Source organism: Aedes albopictus, chromosome 2 (genome assembly GCF_035046485.1).
Source record: "Aedes albopictus strain Foshan chromosome 2, AalbF5, whole genome shotgun sequence".
Taxonomy (NCBI): domain Eukaryota; kingdom Metazoa; phylum Arthropoda; class Insecta; order Diptera; family Culicidae; genus Aedes; species Aedes albopictus.
Genome location: NC_085137.1, coordinates 349,040,172 through 349,057,474, shown reverse-complemented (window position 1 = coordinate 349,057,474; position 17,303 = coordinate 349,040,172). Strand labels below are relative to the sequence as shown.

The 17,303-nt window shown below is 39.3% G+C and overlaps 1 protein-coding gene across 3 annotated transcripts in view; it reads right to left on the bottom strand.

Moving 5' to 3' along the window:
- Positions 1 to 17,303, bottom strand: part of LOC109430795 (G-protein coupled receptor dmsr-1) — a 505,508-nt gene that overhangs the window by 250,895 nt on the left and 237,310 nt on the right. The gene's annotated exons all lie outside the window — the stretch shown is intronic.

The following is a 17,303-nucleotide window of genomic DNA, read 5'->3' as shown; positions in this document are numbered from 1 at the left end:
GGAATCTATTTTTAGATTCGAGGTTCTTAAAACTCTCAATTTTGAAAAAGCTTTGAAATATGCTTTTGGAAAATGTTAACATCTATCATCTATGTGTTCATTTAGTATTTTTATGTTATCGCGATAGACTTAGATTATCGATTGTTATCATCTGGTTATCATAAATTAGAAAAAAAATATAACAAAAATAACAAAATGATAACACCGATTACACAGTTTATTATCAACATGATAGGGTAAAAAATATAATTTGGACATGTATATAATTTGGACATGCACGGCGATGTATGCCTTGTTCCGGAGAGGTAATAAAAGTAGATACTTCTCAATATCGATTATTGGATCAAATAGACCCTATTCTGATGACTTACGTTGAAAATACGCTTAACAATTAAGAATTTACTTCAAAATTATCGAAAATGTAAATTATTTCACTAAAACCCCTCAAATGCACAGGTATGCAAGACGACATACACTTCACAGTCACATACAATATTCACCTTAAAAATCGTTGAAATAATAATTGTAAGAAATTTAAAAGCTTTATTGCATTGAAACATGTGCAAAAAAGAAGCATTAGGCAGCCAATCTCTTAACATTCATCTAGAACGCTTAAAATAGGTGGTGTCCGAAATACATTTCAAGTTTTCTACTGTAAATATATTTTGGTCATCTGACGAACTACATGGGGATGCACTGCGATTGCATACTTGGAGGCGTATTCTGTGGGTCTGGCGATATTTCCTCGATTTTAACAAAAACTGTAATAGTTATCAAAATAGATGCCTGTTAAGCGGAAAAATTTGATTATTTGTAAGAAAATAATTGTTAATTTATGCTACTTTCATGATTTAGCAGTATTCATGGCTTAACATTGAGATAATTGCCCTGTCCAAATTATATGAGAGCGGGACATTTGGCATAAAGTCATTTGGCATAAGGTCGTTTGGCATAAGGTCACTTGGCATAAAGACATTTGGCATAACGGTCATTTGGCATAATGGACATTTGGCATAATCGAAATGCACCCTTCTTTATTATGCCAAGCGTCCATTATGCCAAATGACCGTTATGCCAAATGTCTTTATGCCAAGTGACCTTATGCCAAACGGCCTTATGCCAAATGACTTTATGCCAAATGACACAGACCCAAATTATATATACCTCAGGGTGTCCAAAACATATATTCGGTGTCCAAAATGCAATTGTTACAGGCGATCAGAAATTGCGATTTTCTCAGCCTAAAATGTTTTCGTTAAGGTTTTTGTCACCAGGAACGCAAAGCACAATCATATTATAAGCGTATTAGTAATTTTGCAAAACAATTAATTGCTTTCTAAGGAATCTAGGGGACGATTTTTTCAACGTTGTCCTCAGCCTGTCCAAAATACATGAATTACCCTATCACTTTGTTACTCGCCTTTGCTCGGGTGGCCAGCTATTGCCGATGCGCTCTTGCATCTGGGGATACCCCGTTTAAAGTGTTTTCACATAACATCAGGAGTCCCGCCAGGTTCCATCCTTGGTCCGGTGTTATGGAATGTCATGTACGATGAGATGTTGAGGTTAGAGTACCCAGTGAGAGTGAAAATTGTCGGCTTTGCCGACGACATTACGCTCGAAGTCTACGGTGAGACTATCGAAGAGGTGCAGTTGACTACCGACCATTCGATCACAGTTGTAGAGGCGTGGATGAGGTGACGGTTGTGAACAAACGGAAGTCGGAGCAGAAGGTGGTGATCAGTGTAGTCAAACAATAGAGTTAACAAACTATAGAGGAAGCATGTCGCTGGCGTCGCCGCCGCAACATCTCTTGCTGGCGAAGATAGGGAGGGATATACACTCCCGTTCAAAAGTTTGGGGTCACCCCCTCAAAAACATGTCATTTTTTTAGGCCCATATCTCCGCCAATTTGCGTCCGATTTCAAAACCCTAGGTTTCATTCAAAAGATAATAAGTCAAAGAAACTTTGAACATGATTTAAAAGAAACTTTTTTAAAAAATTTTGTATGTAAACTTAACCCAAAGTTGCCAAATTTTCTAAAAAATGAATATAAACTAACGGCAGTGTCGCTGGAAATCGGGTCGACCAAATTTTAAGATGAGAGCGGTAATATGACCCATTTTCTATTAGCTTTCAACTGCTTTTTACAGAACTTAGCTAAAAAATCTAGAAAAAAAGTTATTAAGTAAATTAATCCTTGATGTCATCGACCAAAAGTTTGGGGTCACCCCTCAAAATGATGTATCGGCCCAAAAGTTTGGGGTCACTATCGTAAAACATGTAAAAGTGATTTGTTGATATCTTTGTCATCTTTCATTCAATTTTAATTCTTCTTGGCTTATTTGAAACAAAATGAATGATACTTACTGCATAGACATTGAACCACACATATTTGTTGAAATTTACATACTAAAACTTAACGTAAAGTTGCCTCATTTTTTGAAGCTTGGTAAAATGTGCTAACTTTACATAACATTTTTATATACAAAAATCGTTAAATACGTTAAGTTGAAGACATCAAACGAAAATTTAGTTAATTATCTTTGAAATGAGCCAAAATAATTAAAATTGAACTATAGATGACGAAGATATCACCAAATTACTTTTCCATGTTTTACGAAAGTGACCCCAAACTTTTGGCCGATACATCATATTGAGGGGTGACCCCAAACTTTTGGTCGATGACATCAAGGATTAATTTACTTAATAACTTTTTTCCTAGATTTTTTAGCTAAGTTCTGTAAAAAGCAGTTGAAAGTTAATAGAAAATGGGTCATATTACCGCTCTCATCTTAAAATTTGGTCGACCCAATTTCCAGCGACGCTGCCTTAATTTTATATTAATTTTTTTAAAAATTTGGCAACTTTGGGTTAAGTTTACATACAAAATTTTTTGAAAAAGTTTCTTTTAAATCATGTTCAAAGTTTCTTTGACTTATTATCTTTTGAATGAAACCTAGGGTTTTGAAATCGGACGCAAATTGGCGGAGATATGGGCCTAAAAAAATGACATGTTTTTGAGGGGGTGACCCCAAACTTTTGAACGGGAGTGTAAGTGTCAAAGCGAAAAAGTATGCAGTTTGACAGATAGATACCCGGCATGTTTGCGAACGAGAACAAAGGGAACAGCAGCGACATTCTTCCTCTATAGTTTATTAACTCTATTAGTCAAACACTTGGGCGTGATGATCGACGATAAGCTCACCTTCGGTAGCCACGTTAATTATGCCTGAATAAAAGAGCCTCCATCGCTATTGCGGCACTGTCCCGGATGATGTCCAATAGCTCTGCGGTGTACGCCAGTAAGCGCAAGCTTCTAGCTTTTGTCGCTACGTCCATACAAAGGTATGGAGGGGGGGCACTGCGCTAAGTACCGAAGGCTACCGCGGTAAACTGGAAAGTACTTACAGGCTGATGTGCCTGAGGGCTGCGATCGCGTACCGTACCGTGTCACACGACGCGCTTTAAGTCATCACTGGTATGGTGCCTATCGGCATCCTTATCAGGGAAGACATGGAGTACTTCGAAATGCGGGGCACAAGAGGCATACGCAGGACTGCCAGGATGGCCTCTATGGTCAAATGGCAGCGCGCGTGGGACAGTTCCACCAAAGGAAGGTTGTAACGAATGTAATTGTTACATAGTTTTTTTTTTATATTTAATCTTAATTCTAGTGGAGGCTCGACTGTATCGTTTCAACTATCATTAAAAACGGCTACGCAGTCTTGAAATTAGCAAACGATGTTTATTACTTGCCCAACGTTTCGACACGGGGTTAGTGTTTTCTTCAGGGGGAAACTAATTTGGGGGTGGTAATTTGGACACAAGACCAAAAACGACCAAATTAGTTTCCCCCTGAAGAAGACACTAACCCCGTGTCGAAACGTTGGGCAAGTAATAAACATCGTTTGCTAGTTTCAAGACTGCGTAGCCGTTTTTAATGATAATTTAGTCTTAATATAATAAATTACATACAAATTTTTAATATGTTCGTTCAATTTTGTAGCTGCATACCAGCCTGAACTATGTTGCGTGTATGTTAGCTTGTATGTTGATTTTATCGTTTTAGCCAATGGCGAGCTCTGTGTGTAAGGGCCCATATAGCCGAGGCGGTAAACGCACGGGTATTCAGCATGACCATGCTGAGGGTGACGGGTTCGATTCCCGGTCGGTCCAGGATCTTTTCGTAAAGGAAATTTCCTTGACTTCCTTCGTGCCTGCCACACGATATACGCATGTAAAATGGTCATTGGCAGAGGAAGCTCTCAGTTAATAACTGTGGAAGTGCTCATAGAACACTAAGCTGAGAAGCAGGCTTTGTCTTAATGAGGACGTTACGCCAAGAAGAAAGAAGAAAGAAGAAGAAGAGCTCTGTGTGTCATTATTAGAACGAATTTTCGAATAATTTTAACGGGGTTGCATACCGATAGGCGCATGAATAGCCGACCAATGAAAATTCAAAACCAACTTCAATAGAAGACCGGAAACCCAACTTTGACCAATCAAAATTCAGCAAATGAGAACAATAGTCTTTAGGCTCCACCAAGGGGTTGGGTTAATACTGATGGATGAAAACTGAGTTAATTTGGTGGCAACCGTTGTCGAGTATAGGTGACTTTAAGTGTCGATAGCCAAACTAAAGTACTCGCGTGTGAAGTTTGATAGACGTGTAGCGAATGAATGAAATAAATTGTTAAAACTAAATCGACCTAGTTCTAACCAGTTTTCAATTTAGATTTTTGAAATAGTTTTCGGTTCGTGGTTCAAAATCGTAAAAAGAGTGTCAGGCAAAATCGGTTGGCCTATAAGATAAGGCTTTTATTAAACAGTGATTTGAGTGCTTGGACATTACGAGTTTACGTTGAAAAGGTGAAACCCCATTCAACGTGGGTGCTTGGGCTGAATTCCCGAAGTCCACACCGTCAGGACACTCGGTCGCCGCTAGTTGGCAAGCAGCTAGTCCACCGCATCACATTCCGGGGGACCATCCATCCCGTAGAATTCGCTGTGCGGCCACTCTAGACTACGGTGACTCGAACCAGAACCGTATTACGACAATGGACATTGCCGGCATCAAAGTTCTTCCAACGTTGGATCACCACGCCATAAGCCTGCAGGCGTTCAAGTAAGCTTGTCCATATAGTGCACTCCCAGAATTGAGCTCGAAAAAGTCCTGTAAGTATTGTACATAAACAGATATTTGGCTCTCTTAGTTCAGTAGTTTTGTTTCGCACTCTTTCGCTTATTAAACAGTTAAGTACTTGAATTTTTTTTTTGATTTATTTTGGATATTGGTTTAGAATAAGGTTGATAAATGGAAGTATTGTCCCAACAATAGTACAGTAAATTGCCACTAGTTGTTATCTACAGTTGAAGTCGCGTGAAAGACCACGCGTCTCCACTACCTGCTCGAATTTCATCGGCATCTTTTTTTTTCGAGTATCGGATTCCAGTTTGCTGGATTTTGGTTTGAATTGGTTTCCGCAAGTGTAATAGGTTGGTTGATTTGGGTTGGATCGGTAGAGCTACACTTTTGGGAATAACAACCTGGTGGCGCGTGGACTCGGAGAATGGCTTGTTCAGGTGCGGTACAAGAGGTGGTCCCAGGGGTTCAGAGTCAGCTTCGTAGATCATACCAGTTGCTTGCGGTCGAGATCGACCCTTACAGCGATTAAGTGGCCGCGGATAGGAAGTCCTGGTAGCGTTGCTGTCGTGGCGTCGGTCTACTGGGTTGGATCCGAGCCCGCGGTTGGAAAGGAGTCGGGTCAGGTGGAGACCCTGCTGTCAGCAGCCTGAAGGGTAGTGATACCTTTCCTTGCGGGCAGGTCAGATCGGATTGCACGAAGGCATCAGTTCTTGAAGTCTGCAAAACAGTTGGGTGTGGGCGAGGTTGACCCTGCCTGCCTTCCGAGGGTAAAGGGAGTGGTGAGAGACGTAGGGTTCGGCGCCCATGAGAATGTGTTTAGTAAATCGAGGAGATAGTAGTTCTGGCTTTTACTTTTGTTGTGAAGACAGCCCTCACTTCATACTACCTGGACCTTCCTGTTCGGGTATCTGTTGAGTAGCTTTTCCCCCAATGGTTTAAAAGAAAGAAAAAGAGGAGTTTTGTGCGCAGTCTAAACGAGATAGTGGCCAGAGTCAATGTTACCCCACGTCTCCATTAGACAGAAATGTCTTGCCATTTTGCTGCCAGAAAGAGAAAACGTAACGGAAATGATCAACACCGCTGCTTTCCATGCAAAAAGCGAGAGAACATTTCTGTCATGACACATCTGTCCAGCAAAATGGCAAGACATTTCTGTCTAGTGGAGACGTCGGGTTAGCGTTACGATAGATCCTAACGTTTATAACGTCGAAAAAGTGCCGTCCTTTAATCAGAACATGGTCGATTTTCTATTCCGTCTGATGTGATGATCTCCAGATACGATGAGGAAGGCTGTATTACAAAAAAAGGTTCCACGTATGGCCATGTTTTTAGAGGCGGCGAAAATGATGAGGCCGTTTTCGTTCGTCAGCTGGTGGGCGCTGAACTTTCTAATCGTCGGTCTGAATTCCTCCTCCTGGCCTGAGCGTTTAGGACTCGCATAATGATCTTGACGTCGTGGCGTGTGTAGGGAATATGACGAACCAGGAGAATTATCTGAATATTGTAGGTTCATATTCGGCATATTCAAGTTTAAATTAAATATATCACATTCGTGATGCGTTTATAATTTAAAAAAAAATGAAGAGTAATGTAAAAAAATGTAGCGTAATACACAAAACTCAGTTCCATTTGAAGAAAACAATAATAGGTAGAGCTGTCAGTTTTGGTCGCCAATGTCGTGTTTCTTTGTAGCTATAGCAAAATCTCTCATCAAATTATTAAGAACTTAACGCGATTTTTTTTAAAGAACGTGAAATTGAACTTTAACTCGATTTCATGAAGAACGTGTTTTCGCACCAAAGATCGTATACTGAATGAATCTCGAAACCGACTTCCGATCTGAGCCTGAGCGCAACCACCAAGCTTTTTCATTCTTATCATTTATCCTCGCTGAACTTTATCCGTTCGCTCTATCTTTTTTTTTTTGTTTCTCTCGCACATAAAGATCTATAGGCGGGTTTATTTGTGCCTTTTTTATGTCGGATAAAGCTGTCAGTTTTGGTCGTTCGTCGTAAGATCGATCAATGAACTTGCTCGATGTTTACAGCTTCCGGAAATATTGCGTTTCTTTCGCTTGCGATGTTGCGTTCGTTGCACACTGAGACAAAAGCTACATTTTTTTTTACATTACTCATTTTCATTTTTTTTTTATTATAAACGCATCACGAATGTAATATATTTAATTTCAACTTGAATATGCCCAATATGAACCCACAATATTCAGATAATTCTCCTGGTTCATCACATTCCCTACAGCGTGGACAGCGGACGTACCTAGTCTCGTTTGAGTTGCGCGTAGATGCGTCTTTACCATCATCAGTGCTTCCGGAATAAGTGAGTACGTTGATTATATTGCAGTTTAACCCTTATGTGACCGGCAGGGTACCCGGGTACCCAGCACCCATTTAAAATACACGGTGTAGAAAAAAGCAAAAGTTTGCCGGACATATAACGGTTAGGAAGCTGTTTTTGATACTCAACCTGCATATTCTTCGTCGACCAGTTACCAAACGATCACGCGCTTCTGCATACCACCCATCACGATGAAAACTGTCCCCAATCAACGTGTGTTGTCGCAGTTCTGGTAGATGGAAAGATTAGCTCTAAACTATCGCACTATTGATCCTATCCATCCAACACTCCTCCTGGCATCGCTACGATGCCGAACCCGTGGTCCTTCGTTAGATCAACGAGTATGCGGGTGCTCCCGGTGAAGACACTTGGACGTCGCACAATGGTCCAATTTTGATAAAAGCTGGCAGAAACTCAATTTTTGAACATCTCCTAAACGGATCATCCATCTACAATATCAGAAGCATTGGCTGTCTTTTAAATAAATTGGATATCATGATTTTGTATCTTTTTATAGCGCTAAATAGCTGCTGATGGAAAAATTGTTGATTTTTTTTTACAAAGAACACAATCAAGTTCAACCACTACAAAAGTCTAATAATATAAGTATGGCTTCCAGAAGTTTATTCGTAATTTCTTGTATGTATTAGGCACCTGCAATGGAAAAAGAAATCAAAATAACATTTTCGGCTTCAAAATTACCATCATATAAAATCATATAAATATATAGAAATTCTTGTACTTCAACTTCAAAGTGGCTTACAAATCGCTCCCAGCTACTCCCCGCGCAGATATTCGGTTCAAACGCTCGTCTAAGTATGCAGAATTGATTAAAGAAAATTGCAGCTGCCAAGAGCTGCCAAAACATTAGCGCCATAATGATATGTGTATAGCCAAATTGTATGAAAACAGCAATTTTGTTCGGAATTCGTTCGAAGAAATCGACAAAGAATGAAAATGCCATTAATATGAAATTGAGAGCTCAATAATGTTTCAGTATATTCATTTACGCTAAAACTAGCAGACTACTATGATTTGGCAATTTTTGCCAGGTATTTCCAAATCTGGACCACTGTGCGTCGTTCAGTCACCCCTGGCAGTCTACGACCGAAGTTCCCTCCGCGGTTGGTTACCGGATCTTCCCTAAGGTTGCTTACAGTTTCATCCGGTATCACGGTGAGGTAGGGATAGGAGTTCGAGTTGCTGGTAAAAGGCTAGTGATCACAATGGTATTTGAATTACGCATTACCCATTCTTTACCATGATATCCTCATTGACAATGATTGAATTACTTTGATGAGTGTTTCCAATCACAGTGTCAAAACATGTGAACTCCAATCGAATGTTTCTTCTACTGTGAACCCACCATGGGAAAATCAATCGTGATTATTTAATTGAATTTGTAGCATACGATACAGTGTATACGCCACGCAACCCTTCCCACTCAACGGGATCTGCGAAATAGGAAAATAAGAAGCACCATCCATTTTATAGTCTTCCCTTTTCAGTTTTGGCACGGGCCAACGCTTCCTCTCACCATCATTACCCCAGAAAAAAAAAGGTTCTGGGTTACGGGATAGATTCACGAAGGAATTTTTCAATTTCAATAGCTGCGCTCCAGCAGAAAAAAAAGCTGTTCCTGGAGAGCGATAAAAAAGTTTTAATAATCCCATAAAATGTTCAACAACAGCGCGCTCAAAAGGCTTGACGCCGCCCTCGATCGGGAATGACTGAATGAGACATGGGAACGATGCGTGATTTCGAGAGGCCCGGCCATTTATGCCGAAAACGATGCCAATGGGCGGGAAGATGTCATACTCTTGTGCTGGATTGTATGTGAACTTTTTCCTTCGACTTGTTTTGAAAAGGGAGACAAATCAAAAAGCACTTGACGGGGGAAATCTAGATTGAGTTTAAATAAGGGCGAAAGTAACATGAGAGAGTTCTCTTCATCGACTCTCTCTTCTGCAAATTAAACTGACAAGATGCAAATTGAATCGAACTTTTTTACACTTAGACGCTAGATTGCATCGCAACCTAGCGATTTATGACCAAAAAGTGCAACTATACTTGCATTTTGTCACTTTAATTTGAGGAAGAGAGAGTCGATGAAGAGAACTCTCTCATGTTACTTTCGCCCTTATTTAAACTCAATCTAGAAATGATTTTCTCGGGAAGTGTGTGATTTTAAGGATGTGTATACAGAAAAACGAAAGAACATTAAATTAATGCTGTCATTATGTTGTGCTTCAGGGAGAAAAACATCAACGAACATGGTAAACTTAAGAAAGAGATGAATGAAAACATAGTCTCATGCATAGGGGATTTTTTTTTATTTTCGTACAAATTGGACCGAAGGGTCTCAGATTTTCATTAAACTTCTTCCACAGCCCTGTGGATATATGAATAAGAGAAAAAATTAAAGTCGCCTATTTTCCCGGAAAACTCAGGCGGATTTTTTTGTATTCCCCTGACACTACTTACCTTGAAAAATCATAACTTAAGAATAAAGCATCGTAGAAACAAAGTATTTTTTAGAAAATAAAAGCAAATTTCGCAGTAATCCAAAAAAAATGAACTGGAGAAAGTTTTCCACAAAATTTCCCACAGTTAAGAAAAGCCCAAATGCCCGAACCCGTGAAAAACTTCCAAAAAAATTTTTGAGAAGGTTGTTTTATAAGCTTCAATCGCTGAAAGATTCGGAATGCACTTTTTTTTCGTTTTTGAGTTATGGCCAATTTCGTTGAAAAATGTCCAAATGTGCCATATTAGCCTTTTCTTTGAAAAATCATAACTCAAGAACGAAGTATCGTAGAAACAGAGTTTTTTTTTGTTAGAAAATGAAATCAAATTTTCCCAGAAATAAAAAAATGAAGTGGAAAAAGTTTTTTAAGTGGAAAATTTGCATAGGGGGCATCCATTTAGTACGTCACGCTAAAAATGAGAATTTTCGACCCCCCCTCCCCCCTTCGTACGGGTTTTTCCTATACTTAATACATTGCTTGTCACACTTTTCAGAACCCCCCCTCCCCCCTCTGAGCGTGACGTACTTTATGGATGCCCCCATACATTTTCTTAAAAACACTTTGTTCCTACGATGCTTCGTTCTTGAGTTATGATTTTTCAAAGTAATGTCAGGAAAAAAAATCCACCTGAGTTTTCCGGGAAAATAGGCGACCCTGATTTTTTTCCATGATTTTTTGTTCATATAAATATCTATGAGCCCTGCCTGTAGAAAAAGTTTCATGAAAATCTGAGGCCCTTCGGCCTAAACCCGTACGGTAATGAAAAAAAAATCCCCATAGCTTAGGATCCAAAAATATGGACATTTCATTGTCGACGTACCTAGTTTTGCGAGTAGAATAATGCCTTTTGTCAATCGGAATCGGATATCTTTGCTTTTGGCCTTTGTAACATTACCCTATTCAAAGTAAGCATACACGCAATGCTTCTGTTTTCAAATTAGCATGGTAGCCCCGGAGAATCTTATTTATTAAAACTTTGAATTGAATTGAAATAACAGCTTATTGAACGTTTCAAGCTTTTGTACCTATAAATATCTTTTAGACAAATATTCCAGAACTTAGATACAGTAAAACCTCCATGAGTCGATATTGAAGGAACCACCGACTCAAGGAAATATCGAGTTGTGGATCAAAAATCCTTTGGGAAGCTTTTTGTGGGGACCATCATAGTAACCCGCAATTTATTTTTTAGTGTGGAAAAATTTACCTCCATGAGTCGATATCGAGTCGAGGAACATCGACTCATGGAGGTTCGACTGTACAACGATTTTTTTTAGACGGAATAGTATGCCAAAAAAGATTTTCATCTACCCAGTTTCAATCTAGTTTCAAAAGTTCGTTTAGCTTGTGAAGCTGCGCAAATGCTAGAGCCAATCTGCCAATCTGGAAACTATAACCGGGAAACGCAAACTTTAGGTTCTCATTATAGCAAATGAAAATGGTGAAGAGATGTACCGCTCTCTAATTCCCAATTTAATTAAATCCTCTGTGCACCCGGAAAAAGCTTATTACCGCGTGTCGTGAACTGAAATGTGCCGGGTGAACACGAAAGGTGCAGATTGCGCTTCTAGAAACAACCGGACCGAGCTAGGATTTCAATACCTGCTATGCAAATTAATCTGCTGCTAATTTATTATGGCGATGGATGATGTACTACGTCAGGGCTATTTTTTTTTCTTCAAAAATTGCAGTTAATCCAGAAATGAAGCAAGGTTATTATTGCTCAAGAGAGATGATGTTATGTATACCACAGTTAAATGTAGTACCATAAAAGCAATTAAAAGTGTTATTTTGGATGGATACTTACAAACCTGCTGATATGGATGAAAAATCCTTACCTGTAAAAAAGAAGTCGTTTTTTGAGTGATCATGAGCTCTTGCTAATAAGTTGATTAATATACGATATATGAGCAGTTGAATATGATGAATGAAAAGAATTTCATGAAGATGAATCGATTCATACCTATTTATCAAGTTTTGGCCATAATTTAGCCAGAGAACACATAATTAAATTTTAAATTAAAATTTTTAATGCACAAGTTTCTAACCCAAATGTAAATGTTCAATCTATCGTGAAGGTTTTTCATGACCCGACAACACCCATGGAATGCTCTGAAACCCCCTGGAAGAAATCTGGATATCCACGACAACTCCTGGAAAACGCTTCAGAAATCCAGAAGAACATTTCGGGAACGCCCCTGTAATTTCCTGGAGAACGTCCCTAAAATTCCCTGAAACCCCCGTAAACGTCCCTTAAACGACCTGAAATCCCTTCAAAACACTGGTACGGTCTGAAACTCCCTGTAACGGCCCTGAAACTCTCTAGATTACCCCTGAAATTCCTTGAAAGCTCCTGGTACGCCCCTGAAATCAAGTGGAACGACCATGTTACCCCTAGAACGCTGGTAAATAACCCCTGAAACGCCCCCGAAATCCCTTCAAAGCCCCTGGAACACTCCTGAAACCCATGGAATTCCCTGGAACGCACTTGAAACTTTTGAAAACCTCCTGGAACGAAGAGTAAAAGGTCGAACTGTCCGACTGATGGACCAAACAAAGATCGAATTGACGAAAGGACGAACTGTGGAGCGGACCTGGTGTGATGGTTACAGGGATTGGCGGCATGCACCGTGCGGTGCGAAAAAAGCGTGTGCTTCACACAATCGCAAGTGCTCGTCTCCCGTTTTGCCGAGAGACAAGAGACGTATGAGTGAGAGCTTTCGTAATTGTGCGAGAGACAATCGCAGCACTAGCTCTACGGCGCAGGGAGTAATGCACGGTGCTTGGGACTGCGCTTGTCTCCAAACAGAAAAAATCAATTAATAAATTAATTGAAGAGTTTGTGTTTTCGGCAAAGTTGTTAAGCTTGTCAAGGGTTGACAAGTGATGGGTCGTTTGATTCGAAATTTTTGCAATCATGCGTAGTATCAAGCCAAGTGAAAAGCACGGAGACAAGCACCGAGAGAGTGCAGCGTGAGAGACAGGAGAGCTCCAGCGCGCGGCAAAGCAAGCGAGCAACACACAACCGATTGCGCGTACTCGTCTCCTTCTAGTTTGTTGTGCTGTCTCGTAGCAGAGTGTGCGGCACGCAAAGATCTCGAGTTTTGAGTCGCACCCTATCCCTGGATGGTTAGAACTCTTGACTATCACACCGAGGACCTGGGATCGAATCCCACTCCCGACAAACTCACAAAATGACACACCACTGCTAGTTTATGCTTTGTGATCATCCATTTTTGAATTGATGTAGGGTATGTGTGCCATCAGTAATCTCATGCTCCCATATTCATCCTATTCGAAAACAAGCGATTACGGCACCGAATGATTCCGTTCTTTTTGTTTTCATGGGTGCTCACTTCTAACAGAAAATACAAAAATAAGAAACAAAACAAACAGCGCTTCAATCCTTTGTTTTTCGTAGGATGAAAATGGGAGCCCCATGCTTAATAAGGGAACCAATACCCTATTTGTTTGTCTATTTATCACCCAGATATTAGACTTTTTTTAAATCATAGGCTGTTCATCGACATTATTTTGCCGCAAGTTTGCTATTTAGTGAAAACATTCGCGAAATGATGCGATTCGCTTTCGACAACGAAAACGTTTTCACCCTTCCTCGCTTTATCAAACCAACCTCCCGTACAAATAGCACACGAACAGACTCGACACTGGAATCGTAGGCTGGGAACGTTATTGGTTTGGTGTCGGTACATGCGAATGTTGCTTCTGTGTGCGTGTCGAGCGTTCGTGCCGTAGCTTCTAAAACCAACCCATTCGGTGTTGTTCGGCTGTTCGGGTGAGCATGTGGCGGCACTGACAGATGTGTGCAAAATCGTTTGTGAGTTGCATCATGTTCGTTTTGCCACCTTTTTGCCTCTGGTCATCGCTGCACTCAGCGAAGTAAACTACCGAAATTCATCGAAATACCTTATGAAATTTAGCCATAACTGTAAAGTATGGATGCCATAAGAATACTTTATGAAAATTGAACATGCTTATTATGACCTAATTACATAAGATAAACTTATGAAAAGAGCAGAAAAATCACAAAATGATGCAGACTGGAATCGATCCATGAACGTCGAGATCACTGCGCTCGTACCCAACTCACGCGGCTATCGACGCTTGAGAATTTCGTGTTGCTAAATGTGTATAAAAGCCAAACTGTGAGTCGATTCTACGTCATAGACCGACCTTATGAAAATCGTTCTAGCCGTTATGAACTGTTTAAAGGCCATTTCATAAGTTAGACCTTATGATAATCTTAGGTTTATTTGCCTAAGTGTGAGCAGTGTGCAGTTCAATCGCATGCGATAAAAATACAATTGATAAGTTGATTGAGCATTCGTGAGGTGATAATTTGCATCATTGTTTTGCCGTAATAGTGATTAGAGTTTCAATGGTAATACTTTTATCAATGACATTGCTTGTTTTAATTAGAAGACGAGCTGGGCGGTCTAATGGCTACCGCTTCTGATTCATATGCAGAAGGTCCTGGGTTCAATCCCTGGCTCGTCCCTTTCCTCCTACTTTGTATCTTTCTATCTACTTTCTCTCTCACTCTCTCTCTCTCCTACATATACATCTCATGTATATTCGTATGTTTGTAGCGATCGCTAGAACCAGAAACGGATTGAAAAAAGCCGTTTCCCTTCCTTCCAACTTTCATCACAGCACAGTGTCAATCTATCATATAACGCCTACAAGTTATACAACCAAGCGGGCTGTGCCGCTTCACAGTAATCTTCACACAAACTATCCCTTTACGCCTGGCATCCTTGCACCAATGCATGATCCATGTGCCAAAAATAAACATATCCCACCAACACACCAACATCCGCATGACCTTGTGCAGGCGCAGAGGAGTCAACGGGCCTGATGTGGGCAAGCGATTGCAATCATCACTTCCATCCCCTTCCCCATTGACCTGCAACCTGACGCAGCAGGCGCCATTGTCGCCTAAAAATACAAGACCACCAACGCTCACACACTGAAGATGCCTGTTAGTCCCAAGCAGCTAATCTCATTGGTTCCTTGTGTAAGTGTAGCTGATCTGGCGATATTGGAGTTGCAACTGCGGGCGGTCAATCAAGCTCAAGCTCAACATTGCTTGTTTTAATTGGATTACTAGACTTCCGAATAACAATATAGAGCGCTTCCAACCCAAAACGCGAAAAAAAAATGCAATTTTCGACTTGAATGATATTTTGTTCATCTGCTGAATTTTGTGAATCATTTTCAACCATTTTTCCTCACCTAAAATTTCAAAAGGGCGAATGAAAAATACCTAATCTGCTTCTTTAAAAAAATAAATAGCTCGAAAACGGTTTGTTGGATTGAATGATGTATTCGAAGATGTTTGAGGATTATTTGAAAGACTTTCGTATGGGATCTTGTGATATGTTATTCGTGATATTTTTACTGTTTTACAGTTTTATTAAATAAGGATCAATTATTTTTCAAATATGTGAATTTCGTCTCGGGTAACATTTAACCACAGAGAACAGACGTCCAAGCTCATGTAGTGCTATTGTGTAGCATTGCAACGGTTGTTTTGAAATAACTGAGAATGTGGCCATTTCGCGGCGCTGTCACATTTCGAATCGGAGTAAAAATTTGCCGTTATTTTAGCTTTTAGCGCTAGTGTCACCAAGTGTGCACGTCAGTATAGTTCCATCAAGAGAATGTGTTGTTTTTACTTGGAAAACAATAATTGAATTCTTGTTCAACTTGTTTCTTATTGAAAATAATGAAACTAATTATCAATGGGTTGCTCAAATTTTGTTGCTGGATTAGTAAAATAATTATTAACATCTTGTTATTTAAGCAAATATAGCTCAAAATCTGAGTAGGAAAATTTAAAGGTGCGCTAGTAAAATATTTCTTCAGAAAGCGCCATCATGGTGTCGAAACAAGTTTTTAAGTGGGAAAGTCACCGTCGATGTCGCTACTGAGCTTGTTTTATCTTTACACAAGATTTTCAACCAATTTTGTTCGAGCATGTTCGTCTGTTCTCTGTGATTTAACGAGGTTCATTTTTTTTATTATTTATGGATTTGCTGTAAGCTTAAGTTACACTTAACCATCGTTATTTTTTTTATCTGTATTAACGAAATTTTTAGCCGTGTGCTAGATCATCTCGGGACCCACGCTTTACTTCCCTTCCGAAGGAAGAACTCACATTTGGCGAGTTTGTCGGGAGTGGGATTCGATCCCAGGTCCTCGGCGGAGTATCGTTAAATGTAGGAAATAAATAACACAAAATTTTGTCATTGGAATGTATGTTTGATATCAGAAACCCTATTTCCGTTCCACAAATCGAATAAAAATAATTCGAAAGATAATAGTTCAAAGCGACCACCCTGAGCTGCTTAGTAAATTTTGAATATAAAAATCAGCTTTCTACAGACAAATAATTTAAAAAATCGAAAGCTAAGGCTTTTGAATTATATGACATCTAACATAGTTCCTCAATGAATATTACTCTCAGTGAACTTCTTTCTATAAGTCTTTCAAATGTCCTCAAATATCTTCCGTAGACATAATTTCAATTAAAAAAAAACGTTTTCGTTATTTTATTTTTTTGAAAAAGATTCCCAAGCAACACGACTTGTTTCAAAGCGAGTAACAGCAACCTTAGAGGCTTTCCACGAAGCAGCACGAAAACAATCCATTCTTTTTAATTTTTCATTTTTGATTTGCATATAATTTTGCACAGATAATCAATATAAATAACCATTTTTTTCATATTAAAACTTTTTATGGAGTCTCGACTAACTTTCAAATAGGGCCTATGAAAAAATGGAACACATGCAAATGAAAAATCATATCTCTGAAACTGCTTGTTTGATCGGAAAACTGTCTTCGGCAAAGTTGAAGATTAATAAATGGTGGCTCTCAGAAAAATACACATTGAAATTTTTTTTAGTATTTTTTCTAAAAAAACTGAAATTTGTTACTAAAAATTAAATATCTCAAAAAGCTATTTTTTACCTTCGTCATATTTTGTGAGAATAAAGTTCATTCTGTTAGCTACCATCTGTAGAAATATCATAATGGTAAAAAAAATGTACGAAAAAGTTGTGGCACTTTGAACATTTTCGGTTGTGTGTTTTTTAGAGTGTATGACGAATTCACGCAAACTCGCCACGAATTCACGCAAACTGAATCCGATGGAATTTCTTAGGTTTAAAGACTATGTATTTTAAACAAGATTGCATACGTTGTTTTTTTATTTATCTAGACTAATATTTGAAAAAAGCTAAAGTATTTGACC